At 35.4% G+C, this 16,821-nt stretch overlaps 1 protein-coding gene across 1 annotated transcript in view; it reads right to left on the bottom strand.

Moving 5' to 3' along the window:
- The window catches only part of Tomosyn (syntaxin-binding protein tomosyn), a 660,678-nt gene that overhangs the window by 618,924 nt on the left and 24,933 nt on the right, over positions 1 to 16,821 (bottom strand). The gene's annotated exons all lie outside the window — the stretch shown is intronic.

Consider the following 16,821-nt stretch of genomic DNA (forward strand, 5'->3'; position numbering starts at 1 on the left):
AGTTATTAGAAGCCAGGGGCCTACAAGGCCTGTAGCGGATATATATATATATATATATATATATATATATATATATATATATATATATATATATATATATATATATATATATATATATATATATTGTTGTACTTTTGAATGTCCATAAGCAATAAAAAACCGATATACAAATTTTATTACTTAAATAAAAATTAAAATTATTGATATTTCATAAAGACACGGGCATATAAATTTTCAAACATCCTGTATAAGACAAAATATGTATTTTAAGTTGTTCGAAGAATTGTTCATTAGGCCTCAGAGACAAGACTTTCAAATATTATCGATAAGAAATTTAAATAAGTCGGTTATTGTGGAATGGATTTACCCGGAATAAAAGTGTATATAGAAAGTGTTTAAACAATAGACCGGGATTTGCGGTGGTTTTTCTCCCCGAAAGATTATATCGGTAAAAGTTTATTAACAAAAGACATTGAATTGAGAAACAGGTATCGTTTGTAGCTATTAGTAAGAAATATTTGTAAAGCAGATAGATTTAGTTAGAATAATTAAAGAATGTTGTTTTCTGGAATTACCCGAATGACGTTTTATAGAGAGAGTTGGTTGGTAACGATATACGTCACAGAGGTGGATGATTTTTATTGGTCAATTTTTGAATGCAAGGAGGTGGTGGTTTTGGCTATGAGATAGGAGAGAGAAAAAAAAGTAAGGTAGTCAGTTTTCGTCGTCCAAGAAGGAAGGAGCTTTGTGATTTGTGTTTGTTTGAAGTCCCGAAGACGTAATTTACCGGGTGTGTTTATTTGCTGTGTAAAAGCTGACCAGTGTGAGGAACGGAGTACAGAGAGATAGAAAAACGAAAGGGTATAAGAATATTAATATCAGACGAAGCCGGAAACATTTGGAGTTATAAACAGGCGCGGAGATTGGCTCAAAAGGAGGCTGCATAGACTAACACAGGTTGTTGGGTTGCAGATACAAGGACAGATAGGAGAAAGGTGTACGTCATCGGGACCACAATAGGAGCAGAAGCAGAGAAAGGATTTTTTTTGTGGCGTGGCCATAGAATTGCAACGGCAGAGAAAGAAAGGTCAGTCAATTTTCATTAGAGCAGGAGTGTAGTTTTCATTTATTAATTAAATAAATTGAATAAATAATAGAGACAGTTAATTTTGCGATCATTTTAAAAAAAAGAATTATAAAAAGAGCTTAGTTATAACACATATTAAAAATCAATGTAAAATAACATTTGGGTCCATGATAGAAAACAACTTCTCATATATTTAAAGTTAGTATATTGCAAATATTACAGGATTGATTGTTATATAAAATTTCATTAAAATAAAGGACATCTCACATATAGTTCAGTTGAAATTCTATGTATTTTATTCAGGTCATATTACCTATCCCAATTAGGAAGCCAATTGGAAAATATTTTGAATCCACGATCAAAGGTAAATAGTACAAGTTAAATAGCCTGAGATTGTAATTAATTAATGCTGATTTATTGTGATTAATTGAAGATTAGATCATTTAATAAATACAGACAGGAATTTTTCTAAATAAGCAATATAATACAATTTAAATAGCATAACAATATATATATATATATATATATATATATATATATATATATATATATATATATATATATATATGTATATGTATATATATATATATACATATATATATATGTATATATATATATATATATATATATATATATATACATATACATATATAAAAAGGAACACAATTACTACACACTGTAATTTATTTAATTAGATGGCACATTAGATTAGCACATTAAGATTTATGACACAGCTTGCATTCATTGGAATGTTTATTATTTATGTTAATACAATTAAACAAATATTATTTTATCAAATATCCCATTAAAATGTTTTTAAATATCTATTTAGAAATAAATCACTAACTGAAAAATTAGTTTTTCCAGTTTGTGATGAGTTTCACTGAGTTTTTATTTATTTTGTCTTCTCAGTAATGTAATGAAGATTTACAGTCGTTCCATTTTTGTATATATTTCGAATGATATTCGCATACCTGTGATCTATTTTGCTTTCTAAGAGTACTGTTTTTAAGATAGCGACTATGTCAAATGCTTTTTAGGTGTCAGCAAAGATGAGAACCAGAGGTCTGTTATATTTGATAGACTTTTCGAATAGAGTTTTAAGGCACTAGAAATGGTGAATTGTCCTGTGGCCTGATCGAAACTCCGCTTGTTCTTCTGACTGCCAGAAATCAAGTTTTACTTCCGACCTGTTTACCGGTAATCGAGTAAGGAGCTTGCATGGTGGCTGAATAAGATAATGCGCTTATAGTTTTCAAGGTCTAATTTCTTTTTTAATCTTCTAAAGAGGATTGTAATCGAATTTTTCCAGCCATAGATTGAAAAGTGTTTGGATTCTTGGCATCAGAAGTACTCCATCTTACTCCAGATTTCTATTATTTTTCATATTTTTGAGAGCATGTTGAATCTCCTAACGTGATTTATCTAGTATATCGTCCAATCCTACATTATGTACCTTTCGTATTGGCTGTTGTTGGATGAGGTATGGTAATCAAAACAGAAGAGTTCTTGGTCCTCCAGATGGGAATTGCTCGTAGGATCAATAACCCCACCTTGTAAACAAACATAGTATGAGACCTTTTTCTTTATACCTCTACAGTCCTTGATGGAGGCTTTGAATGACAGACAAGAGGGAGTAAGACTAGGTGGAGAAGTAATCAACAATATTAGATACGCTGACGATACAGCCATTCTTGCAGAAAATTTACAAGATCTCCAAACATTACTAAATCTAGTCAGTGAAGCAAGTTATCGGAGAGGCCTAAAAATCAACATTTCAAAGACAAAGTGGACGGCAGTTGAAAAGATCAATATAGATCAAGGTCTGATTTCTCTTAATGGAGAGGAGATCGAAAGGGTAAATCATTTCAAATACCTTGGCAGCTGGTTAAATGTAAATTGTGACTCTGATGAAGAGATAATAACCAGGATCAAAATATCACGTAAGGCTTTTATGACCTGGAAACTAGTTTTATGCAACAGAAACCTGTCGATGAATATTCGTAAGAAGGTCCTGAAATGTTATGTGTGGTCCATCCTATTGTATGGTTGTGAGACATGGACGTTAAAAACCACAATGCTAAACAAGTTAGAAGCATTCGAATTGTGGTGCTATAGACGAATCCTAAAGATATCGCGTGTTTCGCACACTTCCAATGAAGATGTTCTTCAAATGATCAATTCAGAACGTCTGCTCATAAACACCATAAAGAGGAGAAAACAGAATACTTCGGCCATATAATTAGAGGACCTAAATATCATCTACTTCGCCTTATAATACAAGGAAAAGTGGAAGGAAAGAGATGGATTGGTCGAAAGAAACTTTCATGGCTGCGTAATATTAGACAATGGTGTGGTTCCACAGTAGAAGAATTATTTAGCGCAGCAGCCGACAGAGAAATGTTTCAGGAAATTGTAAACATGATGACGGCCAACGTCTGAATACGGACACGGCACCCAAAGAAGAAGTCCTTGATGAGCCTTGGATTGTGTTAAAAGATCCTTCTAGCGCTCTCTATTAATGGTCAGTCTTCTCCATGTCTCTACAACAAGTACCTGTAAATATGCTTGTACATCGTCCAGGAAACAGTATTTGGTCTTTTCATTGTCTCTGTCTTGTATTATTCTGTATTTAACTTTTCTGTCTATCTTATTATACTTTGCAACAGATATCCTCACCCTAAGTGTTATGAGCACCAAGTAATTCTCATATTAACCATTCGAAAATCTTTACACTACATCCGTTTGCAATCCGAGCCTAGTTACTAGAGCTAAAGAAACAAAAACCGGACCGTACCTGGTAAAAAAAAATGGGATGTTTCCTAACAACTCTTAGAAATATAAATAGAAAATATAATCTGGGCAAAGCAGCTATACCAGAAATAGGATCGAAAGGAAAAGGAACTCTCCAAAAGAATTTAAACACTATATACTGTATTAAAAATATGTGAAACATTCTTTAACTGAAACGTACATCCCAATCAACGATAAAGTAAGACAATCGTCACCGATAGGTATATCAAGAAGAAGAAGAACGGAATCAATCTGATTCCAATCGTCCTTGCATGATCTCTCGTTTAAGTACAAAATTACTCTAGTAAATATTATGTCTTAATACTTGTGGATCTAAATCTATAAACGTAGGCCCATCCGCACTTCCCTGCGTAGCTGACAATGAAAAACTTTTGTTTAATTATCTCATTTACTTGACAAATGATTCAAAGGCATCTCATATCTTTTTTTTTTTTGTTTTTCGTTTGATCCCAGCACTGAAAAAAATAAGCTATCTTGCTTAGGTAAACCCGCAGCATAAACGATTGTTGTGTCTCACGACAAATATGTGGGCCTAATCGTAATTAGCGGCCTTCTCCTTCCGTGAATTATGCCAGATAAATTATTCAAAAAAGCATATCAAACCCCGCAAGCGACACCGCCTGCACCCCTTTTTTCGAAAGATTGACGCTAAAAAAGAAGCACGCTAGCTAGAAAGTCGTCCTCGTAAAGGAATCCTTAATTAAAAAAGATTAATCATGGCTGTACGTGTGGAAGTGTGAAGGGCGGACAGAACCGTACTGTTCAAGGGGTTGACGGCATAATAGAATATTAAAAAGTTGCGCATGAATCGGGATAGACGAACTGAATAGTCGAGAAACCAAAATTGCGCTCTGATAAACAAAGAAACGTAGGAAATTGTATTAAGAATATACGAGATACTGAGACAGTTCTAGTTTTTTTGATATGAATCATATTTGATATGAATTGTTTTAATGGGACTTGAAAAATTCATTAATTTCATGAAGGTGGTCTTAAATCGCATGTTGTATCAGCTGTATCAGATGACTTGGACCTCATCACACACTCGGACCATAAATCCAGCAAAATTTTCACTATACTTTCCAACGAAACAAAGGATATAAGTCTGCTTATCACCAAAAATAAAACTACACTATTAGCATGAGGGGCAGACAAAAGAATTAGAAACATTTGTCAAAACTTTAACTAAAATTAAAAATTAGTTATCATTTTAAAGTTTAAGAAGGAAGTATGGCTAGGAAGAATGGTTTATATCCCAAACCAATAGAATCGGAAGGTAAACCGATAAATAATGCTCGCAAATAGAAGTAATGCATTACTGCACAGATGTGAAACATGGGTGCTTTCTCCTCCTCCTAAGTGCCTTCTCTGTTGACGTTAGCGATCAATATGGAAAATTTCTCTCTATTCTGGGCTTGATGAATTAATTCATTTCCTCTTGTGTGGGTCCAATCTCTGATGTTTCGTAGCCAAGATTTTTTCTTTCGTCCTATGCCCCTTTTACCTTTAATCTTGCCTTCTAATATTACCTGGAGCTGCTCAAATTCCCTATGGCGCATTATGTGTCCTAGATATGACATCTTTCTAATTTTGATAGTATTGACCAGATGAGGGCGTGTGTTCATTGCTCTCAGCATTTCTTCATTCGTAGTTCTGCTGATCCAGCTTATTCTTAGCATTCGGCGGTACATCCACATTTCAAATGAATTTAATTTGTTGACGTCATACTGTTTTAATCTCCAGGTCTCACAGCCATATAGTAATAGAGACCACACTAACACTTTAGTGTTCGCAATCTTATTGAGACTGATAGCGTGGGGTTACAGAGCATTTTACGCATATTCATGAAACCAGATCTTGCTATTTAAATGCGTCTTCTAATTTCTTTTGAGTGGTCTAGTTGACTATTTAGTTATCTGCCCAGGTATATGAAGCTTTGGGAACTCTGAAGGGTGATACCATCTATTTGTATGTTAGGTGTAACTTGTTCATGGGGGTTTTTATGGAATACCAGAATTTTGGTTTTGGAAAAGTTAATGTCCAAGCCCAGCCTGTGACTTTCTTCTGATAATATGTTCATCAATATTTTTAGTTGGTCTTCTGTTTCTGCTAATACTACGGTGTCATCTAACATAGATAAAAACAGAATGTTAATATTCGAGAGAAAAGTCCTCAAAAAAATACTACGTCCAATAAAAGGGAATAAAACCTGGTGTCGTAGATATAACTTTGATCTATGCAATACAATACAATAAAAAGAGCAAGAACTAGACGAAAAGGTAGACCAATGTTTAGTCGAAGGATTGATGTACATAAGGAATTCAGGAAGATAGGTGTTACCAACTGGTAATAGACAGGAAGGAATAGGACCGAATGGAGGAATAAGCCTAATGTCGAGGCTCCACTTGGTCTCTAGCACCAATAATGATGAATATTCAATCAGATTTTTAATACACTTATAAAGACTGTCGCACAGAACATTATATAACCGTTAGTTGAATGAAAGCACATCCCAAACGTGCTCTATTGGGTTCAAATCTGGCGAACACGATGGCCAGTTCATTTTATTAATACTAACTTCCTCTAAATATTGCGTGACACACATTGCAGAGTGGGGTCGCGCATTATCTTGGATTAATAGAAAATCATCTCCGATATATTGAGAAAAGGGTACTACGTGATTCGCTAAAATTTCCTCAATATACCGGTGTGAAGTCAACGAACTCTCAATAAATACCAATTCAGTGTGCGCCTCTCGGAATATTCCTGCCCATACCATCACTGAAACCCCTCCATGGCTAACGCGAGGACTGAAAGCGCACTCCGCAAATCTCTCTCTAGTTCGACACCATACTCGTTCTCTCCCATCTGATGAGTGAAGACAGTATCTCGACTCATCCGTAAAAAGAGCATTACTTCATTGTCCTAAATTCCAATGTAAATGTTCCCTGGAAAATTGTAATTTAACCACTCTGTGCCTTGGAAGTAATTTGGGCCCAGTTGCTGGTCTGTAACTTTGCAAACCAAATTCATGTAATCTTCGACGAAGTGTAAATACACTTACATTATTGCCTCGAACCTCTTGAAGCTGATTTTTGGTTTGCTACTACTACTACTACTACTACTACTACTACTACTACTACTACTACTATCGGTTTACAGCGTTCTCCGGCGCCTTCCGACTCCTAACCGCCATTCTTCTCTATTCAGCCATAGGCCTGGAGGGATTTCTCTTTCCTCTAGTTCTTTTTCAATTCCCTCTCTCCACCTTTTTCTCGGCCTTCCTCTTTTCCTTCTCCCTTGTGGTGTCCACGTCAAAATCTGTTTTGGAATCCTGTCATCTGGCATTTTCTGTACATGGCCGTACCATATTAACTGTTTTGTTTTTATGTCATCAACTATTGTGTGTTTGACTCCCATCATTTCACGTATTCTCTCATTTGGTATCCGATCTCTTCTTGATTTTCCTGCTGCTCTTCTCCAGAAGTCCATTTCTGTTGCTAGTAACAGTTTCTCTGTTCTTTGTTTCATTTGCCAAACTTCGCTGCCATATGTGATTACACTTTTAAGTATGGTGTTGTATATGAGTTGTTTGTTCGCTTTAGATATTGTTTGGTCCCACAGAATTCCGTTCATCATGGATATGGCTTTTCTACCCTGTATGTTTCTGTCTTTTATAGCAGCATCGAGTGTTCCATCTTGAGTTATCTTCATACCCAGGTACTTGTATTCATCACAGTTTCTAATTTCTACCCCATCGTCTAATATAATGGACTGTTTTGTCCCTCCAATACACATGGCTTCAGTTTTCTTAATGTTGACTTCGAGACTCCATTTGTTATATTCTTCTATTAGCTTCCGAGTCATGTAACTCAAGTCGTCATGATCCTGAGCAATCAGTATTTGGTCATCAGCGAAACATAAGGTGTACAGTGTAGTCTCGTCATTGAGAGGAATTCCCATGCCATTACATTTTCTTTTCCACAGCTTGAGTGCTTGTTCCAGATAAATTTTGAAAAGGGTAGGCGAAATACAGCAACCCTGCTTTAGTCCTTTCGTGACCTTAAATCCTTCAGATATCCTTGATCCAGTTTTAATTTTTGCAGTCGTTCCATTATACAGACTTTGGACTGCTTTGATAAGACCATGCTTAATGTTGGTTTGCTGTAGGGTTGACCATAGTTTACTTAGGGGTACACTGTCATATGCTTTTTGTAAGTCTACGTACATCAGGTGAACTTCTTTATTGACGGCTGTTTTTTTTTCAATAACTTGCGTAATAGAGTACAGGTGGTCTACTGTGGATCGCCCAGCTCTAAAACCAGCTTGTTCCTCTGCTTCGTAATCTCTATAGTCATTTTCTATTTTGTTCTTAATAAGTTTCCCATACATCCTACTTATTGTGCTGTTTACCGCAATTCCTCTGTAATTTTCACACTGATCCTTGCTGCCCTTTTTGTGGATAGTTGACATGATAGATAATTTCCACTCTTTTGGTAATTCGGCTCCATTCAAGCAGTCTTGAAAGAGTTTTCTTAACTGTTCCTGGAGTTTGTCTGTACCGGCTTTCACTAATTCTGCAGGGATGTCACCAGGACCAGGGGATTTTCCATTTTTCAGGGATTTGATTATTTTTTCCATCTCTGATTTACTTATTTGTAATGGTGATGACTTTATACGTATACCTATCGTGTTGTCTTCCATGTTAGCAAATTCTGGTCTTTGTTCTGTTAGTAATTTTTTGAAATATTCTTCCCATTTTTCTGTTGTTATTGGTGATAAAGCGTCTTTTTTCTTATTATTTCTCATACTTTTAATCAATCTCCAACTCTCTGTGCTTCTTCTACCTCCTATGTAGGTGTTGATCTTTTGGCAGTTCCGTTCCCATGATTCGTTCTTTTTTTGAGTGATCTTTTTTCTTACTTTGGCTTGTGCTTCTTTGTATATTGTTTTATCGTTTTCTGTTTTTGTTGTTAAGAATGTTTGGTATTTCCGACGTTTATCTTTAATTTCCTTCTCTATTTCTTCATCCCACCAGTATGGTTTTATTCCTTTATGATTTTCGTCACATTTCCCCAGTGCTTCTTCTGCTGCTAAATGAATCGCCCTTTTGATGTGTTCGTAGTGTTCTTCGGTATTTTCGAAATTACCCATTTCTAATTTCTGGTCTAATCGTTTTTTATACAGTAGCTTTACACTCTCATGGTTTTTTTGGTTTGCACCGCTGTTAAATGACGATCCCGCAAAGCGTTGACTCGTATAAAACGATCATCTAAAGCAGTAATTTTGCGCTTCCTGTCACTTCCCGCTTTTGCTTGTTTGTTCCAGTTCGTATAAAACATTCCACTACCCTTTGGATGATAGAGCGATGAGTGTGTAAAACTCTAGCCACATATTCATAATTTCGCCCATCGTCAACCAAAGAAATGGCTTTCCTACAATATTCGACACTAAGAACCATGATCAATCATAGGTAAACAAAATGTAAGTGTCAATATGACATAATAATAACACTCACCAAAGCCACCTCGTCGTATTACAAAATAACTCCAAAATAATCATAACTTAAAAAAGTTCTAAATTTTGGGTGGCAAATTCATCTGGTTCTAAAAAATGAACCAAGGCATATTTTGACATGAAACAAAAAACACAATACTTAGGAGACATTCGCAACCGGAATTATTCCACAGGATGTTTCAAAGTTAGGATATTAAAACCACGTTTTAATTAACCCCGTACAATAAGTCAAATATAAAATTTTATCAAAAAACTGACTATACCAAATTAAAATTTATAAATTTATACACAGTGTGCTAAAAAAATCATCAAAATAGGGCTAAAAATAAAAAAATTGAAATACCTACTTTGAATTTTACCAAAATTTCCTCCGTTGTGTTTTTTTGCATCTGAGTGTATTTACTTTTTTTGCTATTACGTATATGTTACACACATTTTTACCGTGTACTTAATTCACAAACTTAATTATGGAAGCAGAATAGTGTCATGTCATAACTTCAAAATCTATCTCTATTCTACTTTTTTCCTTCCGTGTGAGATGTTTTAAGGTCAAGTGAATAATACGAAAAACCTTCTCTTTCAGGTAAACCCTAATATCAATCTATATATGGAATAGTCCGATACTAATGTGCCATTTGGATAAAAAGCTCAGATAAGCTTTTTTAAAGGCCAGATGAGACTTATAATTCGCTCTATCTATCTGGGATCGCACTCCTCGCTAAGGGTACTTCGCAACCAATTACATTTTAACAAACGTGATAGAACACGTCGCTGACGTCGATATTATATTGTTGGCCTAGTTCGTCGGACGAAAAATGCTTCGTACTCGATTTTATTTTTCAAAAAATATATAGATTAGAGATTTGTTGACGGGTTTTCTTTGAAACATCTATGAATAACAAAAACTGTATTTTTAAAAAAGGTAAATGTAAATTAATATCAGAAGGGGAGATCGGAATATGACATGTTATTAGAACATATATTATTAATTATGATAACTGTACTTAAACTTAATTATTCCACGTTGCAAAAGACAGAGAAGCTTTTAAAAATGTGGTCACCAACCTCCGTTAATGGGGACGGCATATGAAGAAGAAGAAGTACTTAAACTGGCTATAGAAAATATATAAAGAGGCGTGGGAAAAACAAACAATCCCTAAAGACTGGCAGAACAATATCATCGTGCCAATATACAAAAAAGGAGAACATGTAAACTGCGACAACTATAGAGCAATATGTCTGTCATCGGTATGCTTTAAAATATATACGAAAATAATAGAGAAGAGACTGAGACAAGAAGTAGAAATGGTATTGGGAGTAGAAGAAATGGCATTTAGACCGAAAAGACAGACAAATGACAACATATATATATATATATATATATATATATATATATATATATATATATATATATATATATATATATATATATATATATATATCATTAGAAAACTAATAGAAAGAAGCATAGATACGGGGGAAAAACTAGTATTAGCATTCATAGACCTAAGAGCAGCATTTGACACGATAGAAAGACATATCATAGGGAAATGCTTGAGGAAAATAAACGTACCTAATGCATTGATAAAAATTATAGGAAGTACTTACAAAGAGGTAAAAGGAAGGGTACAAATAACAGGGGAAAGATCGAAAGCATTTAATTGGAAGAGAGGTATTAAACAAGGAGATAGTCTCAGCCATTTGCTATTCATAATAGTAATGAACGAATTGATAAGAAACACTAGAGTCAGAACTAATCAACTACAGACAATAATAGGTTACCGCAGATTACAACCGGTAACAATAGAGTCCTTAATGTATGCAGACGACATAGTACTAATAGCAGATTCCGAGAATAAAATGCAGAAACTAATGGATATATGGGTAGAACAAATAGAAGAACTTAAAATGGAGATAAACGAGGAAAAAAGTAAGATAATGATAATCATCGGCAAAGGAGATAAGGAAGATAATCAAATAAAGATAAAATGTAAAAACTCAGAATTGGAAATAGTAACAACTTACGAATACCTGGGAAGTATAATAACTAATGACGGAAAAATAGACTGGGAAATAACAAATAGAGCAAAGTAATCAAACAAGTTATATTATGCGTTAGCCCCAATAATGGGAAGAGAACTTGCACGAGAAACAAGAATAAAAATATATAACACAATAGTGATACCGACTGTGCTTTATGCAAGTGAAAACTGGACAATTCTGGAAAAACATAAGAGCAGGATAAACGCAATGGAGATGAGACACCTAAGAAGGATAGTTGGAAAGACAAAATGGGATAGATTAAGTAACGAGACTATTAGGAGAATGGCCAACCAGGAACCGATAATGAACAAAAGAGCAAAGAGACAAATGAACTGGTATGGGCATCTGATGAGGATGCAATCCAATAGAATAACAAGAAAAATTTATGAAGCAAAAAACATCGGAAAAAGAAAAAGAGGCAGACCAAGAAAAAAATGGATACGGCAAGTAGTACAGACGGGAAAACTTAAACAAAAATCACTCGAGGAATTGAAAATAATGGCAGGAAACAGAAAAGAATGGAAGAGGTGGGTAAATGGAAATTAAAATAGCTAGCCCAAATCCGACACCCTGATAGGGTAAAAAGAAGGGGAGAAAGAAAGAAAGATAACTGTACTTCTAATAAATTTATATGACTATCACGAAAGTAAAAATCCGAAGATTTCTATTGACGAAACCAAAATTCAGATTTTTGCTTTAATCTGTGCTTTCTATAAATTGCAAGGCAAACAGACGATGTTAAACGGAAGGAGAGAAAGAGATATGGGGATTCTAAAAGTAGCATTCCACAACATATCTCCTCATCTAAGCGAAAATCTTCGGCGAATTGGTTTTTTTGTACTCATAAAGAGTAAACCGAAGTAAAAGAAAAGACAGTTACGATTTGATTTCATGTATAGTGCCTCTGTCTGTTCGCTTATACGATCCTAGCAGGAATCACCAGAGCGACTTTTGACAAAGAAGATTTGTTTTCAGCTTTAGAGCTTCCATACGAATGGAAACGAACACAGAGGCACTATACGAGAAATCAAATCTTAACAGTCTTTTCTTATATGGCTATATTACGTATTTTCATATATCTTTCCAGTGTGATTTTTTATGACTCCATACGTCAAACTGTGCTAAAAAGATCCAATGGTACTATCGCCTTGTGTTATTTTACAATGAAATCAGGAATTATAGTTGCAGGTAAAGATATATGTCGGTGGAAACTAAATATGTGTGTGCCACTATTTCCAATTGCATCAGTCCCATTTTCTCCATACTCTCTCTGACTACATCTTTTAACCTTCTTCTAGGCTGACCTACAGATCTTGTCCCATCTAGCCTTACCCAAAATACTACTCGTCAAATATAACTTGAGACTTGGTCTTTTTAGATATTAAGCTACACCTCCAATGCGCGATGGACAGCCACAAAATTCATTATTATTAGTTTGTGATTGTTAAAAGCGAGATGCTTTTGTGAGACAGAAGTTTGTGACAAAAAATATTGTTTTTGCTTTTGCATGTGTTGAAAGAGCTGTTCTAATAACTCATGAATGGCATTTGGTGCATTAAATCATGTGTTCAATTCGTTTTTCCTAGCAAACAGAACCACTCATCAACACACGTCAGGCTGATTTGAGCTTGACACAGCATTTAGAAGAACATACTCTGCAGGATTTTTAAATTTCTTTTTTGCTATGTTTTTTTTTGACAGCTTTTTATTCCTTTAAAGACTAGTTTTACCTTCCAGTTTTGTTTTTTGAGCACTTACAATTTTCTTGAACGATTTCGGTTTAATTTAATTCCTTCCTTAATTTAATTTTTATTTATTTTATATGTTCCTGCGCTAACTGAAGCTGTTTAGCTTATCCTAATTCATTTTTAAAGGGGCTTCCCGCCAAAACCATGGCCTTTTGTGTTGTTCCTTTCTTGGATTTTGGATGAGGCTTCGGTATCGGGGAAATTGAATCAATTGAAATGTTAAGTTTTGGACTTGCTTCACGAGTTTGTTTAGTAGGCCTAGTGGGTGTAGTAGTCGAAGCTACACTCTTTTAAAACTAGGTAGTTCAGGCCAGATTATTTTGTACTCTACATTAGCTCCTGTTGTAGACCTAAGCGGTTCCTTGTTTGTCCCATTAGACTCTTCATTTTCACCATCTTCTCGAGTTTTACTGCCTTCACGGTCATTTAAATTTTTAGCCGCACAAAAGTCATGATCTTTAAAGACCATGCGATCAACCATACTCCATTAGTTCGACAACCATCGACTTCAATTTCAATGCTTGCTACTTTCCCACAAGCTTCAGAAATAAAACCAGCTACGTGAATTTGTGTAACACATAATCCGGGGTTAGAACGAAGCCACTTTTTAACTGATTGAGTGTAGTAGCCTTTAAAAGGCTTAAAGAATAATCTATCCAAACGCTGCATGTGATGGATCGTATGCCCAGGTAATTGTAGCATTATTACACCGTGTTGTCTAGTACGTAAAATTGCTTTAAGATTCTTGGAGTGCGTTGTATGCCCATCCAGTACCAAAAGAACTTTTTTTTCTACATAGAGGTTTACAGAATCAATAAAATGCTGGAACAATTTTACAAATAAATCAGTAGTCATGTAGCATAGGTAATATAAGCATAGGTGGAACGTAAATTCCTAAAGCACTCGCACAGCAAACAACTGTCGTTTTGACTCCACGTTCCCCACTGTACACTGATCCAACTTGCCTTTTACCTTTTTGTGCGAGAACATTTTGGCATTCTTTCTGTACAGTGCTGAAACTCGTTTCGTCAACATTAAATATGCGAGTTGCATCACTATTATTCTCATCAACAATTTTTTCCAGAAGGTCGAAAAAGACGTAAACATTCTTTTTATTGAATCCTTTTGCGCGCATCATGGACGTTGTTCTCCCAGTGAGATTATGTCCTTATGACGAACTTTGAAAGCATTAAACCACTTCTTTCCTACCATTTGGGATTCTTTATTAAAATTATGTGGTATTTGATTTCTCTCAACTTGATTATTGATGTGGGGCCAAACACCAACGTTTCCAGTTTTAAAATGTGATCAACTAGCTTCTTCTCCACTGCTGTTCTTCATACTGCCTGCAGCATTCATTTAATACCATGTCTCCATAACAAAATGAAGAGCTCGGCTCATGTCATCTACATTCCAAGTCCCATCTTTTCCTTCAGGCATATAAAACACACAAGAACGGTTTGTGTTATTTATTTATTTTTAAAAATAAGTAAGTTTTAAATACCCAATGTTATCTAAAAGTGTACCGGTACAATATAGGCAACTCGGCGTGGTACAATATAGGAAACTTGCACTTTATGTAAATAAACTACAATTCCTAACCTAAAAATGGTCCAGCAACGGGAAACAACTCAGTTTTATACACCTAAATTTATGCTTTTCTTGTACTTATTTATGAATCAAAATGGTTTGCAGATACCTTTACAGATGCTGTAACCTTACGTATGGAACCAGAAAACTATAATGAAACACCATGAAATACAAAAAATTCGATAAAACAAAATTGACAAAGGTGAACGTTGTAAAACTTCAGCACTTAAATCTAGGTAGTAACTAGTTCCACTAAACGACACAAGAGCGCTCTGGCTTCCTCATAAAGGATAAATACAGCGATAGTACAATATTGGCACTAATACAATTTCGGCTACTTTCCCCTACTATGGTCCGGAAAATAATTGCAATACAATTTTTTAAAAGAATCCAAAATATTGTCTATGGTTGTATATGTGTTTTAAAAACATGTTCAATTGGGTTCAAATCTAGACTTTGAGCCGGCCAGTTCATTTTTGGCACACAGACAGTTTCCAGATATTGCGTTACCATCCTGGCTACGTGTGGCCGCGCGTTGTCTTGCATGAAAATAAAGTTTTCGCCGACAAACCCAGCAAAAGGCATTACATGCTCGTCTAGAATTTCGGTAATGTATCGGTGTGCATTCAACGCTCCTCTATCAATAAATACGAGATCAGTACGGCCCTCGAATGAAATGCCTGTCCAAAACATTACCGAACCTCCTGCAAAAGCAACACGTACTCGTCGAACACAAGCAGCATATCGTTCTCCACGTCTTCTGTATGTTTTGATGCGACCATCTGAGCCATATAGAACCATCCTGGACTCAACACTAAACAAAACATTTTTCCAATCTTCTATCGTCCAATGCTCGTGGACGTACGTTTGCTCTCTAGCAAACTGTAGTCGACGTTGTCGATGTGCTGCTGTTAACAAAGGTCCTGTTGCTAGACAGCGAGCCCTTAGACCAAATTCCCTCAACCTTCTTCTCACGATAGAAGTGCTTAAAGTCCACCCGTGAGCATTTTGAAAACGGTTTTAGATTGATCTAGCCGTAAAGAACCAATTTTGCAAAGAAATGCGTTGTAAAGAACGGTCATCTCTGGCCGTCGTGAGTCTTCTCGGGCCTGATCCTGGTTGTCGTTCGTGAGATCCAGTCTCTACGAATCGTTGGTAAATTTTTTGGACCATACAACGACTGACTCCAAGCTGTCTGGCCACTTCTCTTTGACTCATTCCATTACCAATCAAAGTAACAATTTGAACAGATCTAGCAAATTTCTCAGCCATAGATTTAATTTAAAAATTGCACAAGTTTACTCTTCGAACAACTGTACACTAGTGAAAGGTTTTTGAAAAACAGAATAGCCATATTTCAAGAAAAATAAGGTACAAACAACACGTGCATTATCCGAAGTCGTAAAACTGATAATATCAATTCTTATTACCCTTAATTGACCTGTCGGCACCGTTTGTCGGTGCCTAAAAGACGCTAAAAGTGTTTCTGCATTGTGGGAATTTCGTTACAATAGAATAAATTGTAGAAACTTATTATACAATTAGTATTATAGTTGTTGAAAATTTCTTACAAAATTCTAGGTGGCCTCTTTGTCGTGACGCGCAGTGTATGTCGAAGGTCATGGGGCGATTTCTTAATTTAAAGAAACCGTTATGAGCCGAGTGTGATTCAAGAGGACGAGTTGACATCAGTTCGAATCCAGCATCCAGCATCGAATCTAGGATGAGCTCGAGGTTATTGTTGGCGCTAGCCGCACCTGAGAAGGATTAACACAGTCGGCATATTAATAATTTTACTCAGATCGTGTTAATATTGCATCACCGACAAGTTATCAAGTTTTTTCTGCAGATAAATTCAAGACGACTAAATTTCGTAAATCAGCTGTCGTAAGCAAGTTATCGGGGTCCAAAATACGTTGTGGTAATTGTTTAAATAGACTTGTTAAAACGTTCTTTGCAAAACTTTCATCGGTCGCAGTTTATTGAGTGGTCCTTCAATAAAGTATAGAAAAGTGAACCTAT

This window comes from Diabrotica undecimpunctata, chromosome 4 (assembly GCF_040954645.1).
Source record: "Diabrotica undecimpunctata isolate CICGRU chromosome 4, icDiaUnde3, whole genome shotgun sequence".
NCBI classification, from domain to species: Eukaryota; Metazoa; Arthropoda; class Insecta; order Coleoptera; family Chrysomelidae; genus Diabrotica; species Diabrotica undecimpunctata.